The following is a 7,647-nucleotide window of genomic DNA, read 5'->3' on the forward strand; positions in this document are numbered from 1 at the left end:
TGAAACTTTGCTAAGAAGGAAGATCAAAGCCAGCTCTCTGGAACCAGATTACACTCTCTCTGTTTTCATAGCTGGACTGTTCCCTCTGTTACTCATCAGCTTAAAGGACCCAGCTCTCAGAAATCTCTAGAACTACAACACAGCTTATCAAAACATCTGCACTCCCTGAGGGAAAGATGGGATTTGTAGTCTAAATGGGTTACTAAGGCTAGTCGACTGTTTAACAAAGAGGTACTGTGTGTGTGTGTGTGTGTGTGTGTGTGTGTGTGTGTGCGTGCGTGCGTGCGTGCGTGCGTGCGTGCGTGCGTGCGTGCGTGCGTGTGTGTGTGTGTGTGTGTGTGTGCCACTGTTGCACATTCACAAAGCCCATCTCTGTAAAAGGGTTTTTTGGGGTTTTTTGTGCATTAACTTTTTGTCTCTGTGACCAGACCGCAGCCGATGCTCTGAGAGAAATTTTCTTCTGTTTTTTTTTTTTTTGTAGAGCAGAAGGCACCGTTGTCTCTGGATCATAATGCTGTCCTGGATTAGCTGCAACTGTTACTGTTACTGTGTTCTCACCAATGCCTCCCCCAAAACCCCCTACAAAACCCACAAGATCTATATCCCTTCGCAAAGCCCAGCTGAAACTCTTAACAAATGTGTCCCTCCTCTGTTGGCTTTCACATTTGCCCATCAAATTTTATAGTTGATCTGTCTATAACCAGCAAAGCAAAGTGATGACATAGAAGCAACAGGCACAGTTCTGAATTAGCGTTTAACTGGTCTTTTTTTTGGGGGGGGGGGGGGGGGGGGGGGATAAGATAGACATGTCCATGTTGTCTAGTTAGGAACTATAAACTCCCATTTTCACGTCTATGCTAAAAACCAGATCCGGATTTTAACCTGTGTTTATAGAGTGACGCCTGTGGCTGAGAAGGCTACAGTCATCTCAATGAAGCAGTAACATCTTCTTCTTCACACAGACTCACTGATGGCCTTTTAAGTCAAGCTCACGCAGTCGGCAGCTTTAGATCTGTCTGAAGATGTCTCAGCCAAGCCTCTGACACAGTTACACTGACTGGCTCCTTCACGGATGGACACATATGACTCTGTCCGTTACTAAACAGCACATGACAGGGTTTTTTTTCTTTTCCTTTTGTTAGGAAGAGGAAGAACTATGTCAATATAAGTAATGAATTTATATCAATAATATATTGATAATGCATACATGTCGCCATTGTTTAAACCCTTTTTGTAATTACACTGGCCTTTTTGCACTCGTTCCATGTTGGCTAGTCAGAGTGATTGAGATGTTTAATGCAGAATCCTGGGGAAATTAAGCTTTTAGACCTGAAGCTACAAAAGTCTGACTGTATCTGTTTAATTCCACTCTGCCAAGTCTCTGATGGTGCTTTAATATTCACACAGCAGTGTGAAATAGATTTTCAAACCTTGACATGAACCTTGAGATATTGTGTGTGTGTGTGTGTGTGTGTGTGTGTGTGTTTGCTTATTTGTTTGTGTGTGTGTGGTTTTGCTTTGGATGATCGCTAACAGAACTGTATTGGTGACACATCTCTCTCTCGCCCTCTTTTTCTCCGTCTTTCACTCTTTCTCTCTCTCCTTCATCCTCTGTTCCAGCCTCTATAAGTGCAGAATTTCCGGACTTGGAAATGCAATCAAAACAGGCAATGTGAGAGATGAAGATCATTTCATACTTCTCAGGAAGGGAGAGAAATAAAACATACACCCTCAATACATTTTTATCTTGCTAAAGGACAGGACATATGTAATATCTGTAATATTTCTTAAGGGAAATGTTGCAGCTCTCTTTTACACGTGTAAAGCCATTATATTACATTACATCACATCACATAAGATTACATAACATCACATTGCATTACATCAGATTACATTAAATCACATAACATAATATAACAGTATATCACATATCACATCATATCACATTACCTCACACATCACATCACATCACTCCACATCACGTCACCTGGAATCATATCACATTGTCACATCACATCATATCACCTTAAATTACATCACATTAATGAAAATGTGTGTCAGTTTTATATAATTGCAATGCTTCCGACACACAGTTGCAGCACTGAGCGAAACACCACAGAGCCATTACCCACAGGGCTCTGCCCAGACCTTTGATTGTGCCAGCAGATCTCAGCAGGACAACAATCCAGTGAAAACAACTCAATTCTCCCATCACACACAGACAGCCGAAATCACGGTTCAACCAGAGTTCAATCAAAAAGTCAAGAGTGGCTTTGTTTTGTTGTTGTTGTTGTTGTTTTGGTTGGGTTTTTTTTTGCTTTTTTTAGAAAGGACTTTTTGAGGTATGGTCTCTTTTTTGGGACTATTTTGTAACGGTCATTTCATTTAGGATATCATATTTATTAATCTCCCTTGTGTGTGTGTGTGTGTGTGTGTGTGTGTGTGTGTGTGTGTGTGTGTGTGTGTGTGTGTGTGTGTGTGTCTGTGTGTGTCTGTGAATGAGAGAGAGAGAGAGAGAGAGAGAGAGAGAGACTGTTGGCTAGGTATAATAATGCAATTTAAATGAGCCACAGAGATTAAACTCCATTTGAGTGCACTGAATCAGTAATGAACATAGATTGACTGCAGTGAAACTCCACTGAAAACCTTGGCTCTGAGCTCTGTCTTTACTGACCCCTCAAACCCGGCAATGATCACACAGTTCCTCTATTCTCTTCCACAGTCTGACCACAGTCAGATTGATAATTAGTAGTTCATCATGAACTTCAGCAGTCTAGCCTTATAGAGCTCATGCGCAGTTTGTTGATTCAAAATTTCAAACAATATGTCCTTTTGCATTTTACACAATAAAATAAATCAAAAATAAAAACAGAGTTTTACAATGGATGTGGAGTTCCAAGTGGTTTTAGCTTTTCGATATGATTTGGCTGAGACAATTGCCATCAGGTTAGGGGATATATGGCAATTATGGCTGCTTGGCTTGCCACAGGAACACAGAAACAATGTGCATTCAGATACCAACTCATGTATACATCTATAAATATGCGTATCTATAAATATGTATATATCTATCTGTTACATTTATTCATAATGGGGCTCATTACTCACTTTCACTGTAATTTCCAAAGTGCTTACACAACATCTCGTACTGAAGACTGGGTTTGAAGTGTGTCAACTTCGTTTGTAGTGTGTGGACTGGGTTTGTGGAGTGTGGACTGGGTTTGTGGTGTGTGGACTGGATTTATGGAGTGTGGACTGGGTTTGTGGTGTGTGGACTGGGTTTGTGTTTTGTGGACTGGGTTTGTGTTCTGTGGACTGGGTTTGTGGAGTGTGGACTGGGTTTGTGGAGTGTGGACTGGGTTTGCAGGGTATTGAGTTTTGTTGTTCATGATGTGCAATGATTGTCCAGGTTGTTCCTGTTGAGCTGTAAACATTCATTGAGTACAAAGAAAAGAGAGAGCGAGAGAGAGAGAGAGAAGGAAAAAAACACATCAATTCACACTTTCTTCCTCTGTAGTTGGGAGCTGGCGAAAATGGAATTATCACATCTGTGGGAGTGTTCACTCACTTTCACTAAAGTCAAAGCAATCAGTAATGAAGCGCTGACTGGCTGCCTCTGGATGGTAATGTGATTAAACCATTCTAACAGAGAAAGTGACTTCCATCTGATCATTTTCATTTCTATTTGATTGTAATGTGTTCCTTCATTTACCAACTTCCTTAACCAAGATATTACTGCCTGTTATTGGTAGACGCAGTTTATGTCACTGTCAGTGTAGCTTACAGTTTGTCCTGGTCACCTATTAACCATGTGGTCTAAGCTGCTCTTAGATTTGTGGACTTCTGCATAATTTAAGTTTCTGATGAGCACAGGTACCATGTTGACATTAGACACTTAAACTATCTTGTTAGTTAACCTACAAGCTATGAGTAAACACTCTGTCATTGGCTGGAGAGATCTTAATGGGTCTAGATGATGCACATTTAATGTACAGTTTGGGCGTGATGCCCTTAAGCCAACATGGACCAACAGCACTGTGGGATTTTTCATCCCACAGAATCCAGGTCCAAGAGACCAGCCTGTCCCAGAGGCAGAGCAGAACACCAAACTGGAACTAGTGAGATGCTTCTGAAGCACTCCAGTTCTGAGAAAATCTCGAAAAACATATTAAAAATACATAATCTTTAAAAGATCTTTTTCTACATTTTTATTTATACAGACATTGAAATGCTATAAATTGATTTTGATTTAGGTATCTAAAATTTAAAAAAAAAAAAAATATTTGAAAGAATAGTGGAAAAATAATTCTTTGGAATATAAATGATTCAAAGGTAAACATTTCCCAATAAGTCTGGTTTTTCCACTCCACCAAACTGAAATGAATGCTTTGTCGTGAAGTGTTTAAGTTATTTTGTCTCCCCCTACGGATAATAATAATTTCCCGAGCCTCTCTTTTCTTATTTCTTTATTTATTTAAAAAAAATTTTTTTTTTTTTTTTGCGCTGCAGTGTGTGGTATTGCGCATCACACAGGAGAACGGTACATGACTGCCAACAGGGGACCAGGAGGTTTCAACCTTTCAAAGGCATTTTGGAGTGACAGACAGGCGGTGGGCTGCTGTGTGCAGGTTTCACAGGGAGTTAAACTCAGATCACTGGATTGCGAGTCCAGGGAGCTGAGTATTAAGGGGTGAAATGTGAGAGGAGACGTTTCAGTGCCAAACGTCTGATGAGCAGGCGTGTGTTCTTCCAGAGGCTAATACTCAAACCCAGACATCTCCTCATAGAGAGTTTGTTATTTTTAGAGCCCTGTCTGTCTAAACAACCTCTACACAGTTTTGGATTTATTTCCCTCTTAAGTGTAATCTTTATGGAAGATGCACAGCCAAAGTTTTCATAAGCATGGATAAAATTAAACAGACATTAATTGAGATGTCATTGAATTTAAAGCATAATCGATTGTTGTACAGTCATGATCATTCTCTAACAGTTAAATATTGAGAAAAGGTCGCACCATGGTGTTGTATTGATAGTGCTGTAGATATTGATTTAGTCATTTAATTTAGTATGTGTGTTCCACATTGTTCACACATTTGTTTTGAGAGGGTTACAACAAGATGATGCGAATTTGATGTTGTTTTTAATCGTAAATCAGTAAATGGACTTTCATTCCATTTTGATCCATAAAAAAGAAATGCCAGAATTCTCTGGGGGGAAAAAAACCTGGACAGTTTTCCGCGAGTTCTCTGCCGATCTTTCTCAACGCCCCCTTTCTCAGCTTAATTCTTTGATTTTTATTTATTTATTTTTTACATTTTTTATTGCAGAGAAGGGCTTAAACTTGCATCACCGTTGTGTGGCGATCAGGAATGAGTTTTTCAAAACGTGACGAAACACAGGCATAAAATCATTTTATAAACAAGGTTAACAGAGTGGCTTGGCAGCACATGAAATCAACCAAAATTTTGCCCCAGACTCTGTTTAAGTCTTTAAAAGGTTTAAAAAGCAAACAGAACACGCACTGAGAGGATCTTATTCTTTAAAAACTCTTTTCCCAGGCACTTGCAAGGTTAATTTTCAGAACAGAACGTGAAAGACAATATTTCTTTGCAGGTGCGTGTGTGTGAATCCATGGTCTGACGACAGGGAGTTTGCCGGTGAAAGCCATGGTGAAAATTCTAAGAGGCCATAGTTGTGTTTGTGTAAAATTAATGAGAAAAGCTTTTTGGGGGGGCTGAGAGATCAGGGAAAAAAGAGAAGGAATCTGATGAAAGATCTAACATCAGCACGCACTTAGATATCCATGAACATCTGGGTACTCCACTGTGTGCTACTCTTAGAGAGGCAGAGAGAGAAAGAGAGGAAGAATAACACAGAGAAAGCGCATTCATCTTCCAAAAGAAGACAATCTGATAGAAAAATCAACTCACATCTCTCCTCTTGTTTAGCAGTACCTTTCGTTTCTCTCTGTAGGGACTCCATCTTAGATGTTTAGCTGAAAAGAGAGAGAGAAGAGGAGTGTGTGTGTGTGTGTTTGTGTGTATGTGTTACTTCTCACAGAAAGAAAACATTACTTTCACACACACACACACACACACACACACACACACACACACACACACACACACACACACATATATATATATATATATATATATAGATGTATATAGATGTACATAGATGTATATATGTATATGTATATGTATGTATGTATATAGAAACATATACACACACACACACATATACTTTGTATATACATATACATATGTATATATTCTTTCATTCTCCTCTGGGGATTTGGGAACTGTACGTGTTTGTGTTTGTGTTTGTGTGAAAGTACACAGCTGGGTTCCCACAGAAGGCTGCTGATTTAAATCTTAAGATGGCATCCTCTCTGTGATGATGTCACAGGACACAGGAGATGAGTCATGCCACAACACAGAGGATGATGGGTATAAAACAAGTCAACATACAGCAGGAAAGACAAAACCACTAAGGCCTCTCCACTCCTTACATCTCAATTACTCTCCTCCTGAAGGAGGCATGAGTAATGCAGGAGAGCTGTGCTCCTAGAAGTGTTTTTCTTCCAATCCCCATCCAACCCACCTAAACCCACCAATCAGGAGCTCCTCCGAGTCAGGACGAGGTCTCTGGAATTAGGCTGCAATTCATTTAGTGTTTTCACAAAACTCTATGCACAGGGAGTAAGTATTAAGGATCGCCAGTGGAGCTAATAGGGCTGATGAGAGATTGAGTCTAAACTGTGATGTAAACTGCAGTGTAAATTGTTGTGTAAACAGTAGTGTAAATTGGGTGGGGTCGGGGGGGTATTATTTACACCCCATAATAATATTAGACTCCATAAACAATAAGCATGGTTTCTGTCCTCCGATGACCTTCAGTCTTCAGTCTCCCACTGGTTTGTTCTCAGCGCTAATCCACTGGACTCTGTGCCATTTCTCAGTTTCTCATTCATGAGCACTCACATGTCTGACTCAGCCCTGACACATGAGACGATACATGTGTTGGTGCTTTTCTTACAAAATTTGTTTGTACTGCTTGGTTCCCCAAGGCTTGAATGACGGAAGCACCATCCAACAGTAACTATAGTTCCGCTACCTTTTTTTTTTTTAATTTCCGTTGAATTGCTCCATTGTTTCTGTAATTCAGTGTGATGCTGACTTTAAAGTCCCTCATACGGCACAGACTCTCTTTCTTTTGTTTTTTGGGGATTTCTTTCTGCAGCAGTATCCATTATAAGAGTGAAGGGATAGCTCTGGGTAAAGGGTAAATTATGTGTGAGTGTTAATGGGGCTTATGGGAGATTGAGTGCAAACTGCAGTGTAAACTGTCGTGTAAACTGTAGAGTAAACTGTAGTTTAAACCGTAGCGTGAACCGTAGTATAAACTGACACAGTATTAAATATGTTCCTCCAAGTTGACCTCACCTTGTTTAACAAATGCTCTTATCAAATGCCCAGCAGTGTGCATCAGCACTGTTCATTCAACTCAGGTTATGAGCTCAGTAGTCATTTTGAGTGCGCGTGTGTGTCTGTGTGTGCGCATGTGTTCATGTGTGTGTGTGTGTCCATATGGAGTGCTAAGAGAATCTCTTCCTCATCGTCACAGATTCTCCATATTTGGGCT

The sequence above is a fragment of the Chanos chanos genome, chromosome 9 (genome assembly GCF_902362185.1).
Source record: "Chanos chanos chromosome 9, fChaCha1.1, whole genome shotgun sequence".
Lineage (NCBI taxonomy): Eukaryota > Metazoa > Chordata > Actinopteri > Gonorynchiformes > Chanidae > Chanos > Chanos chanos.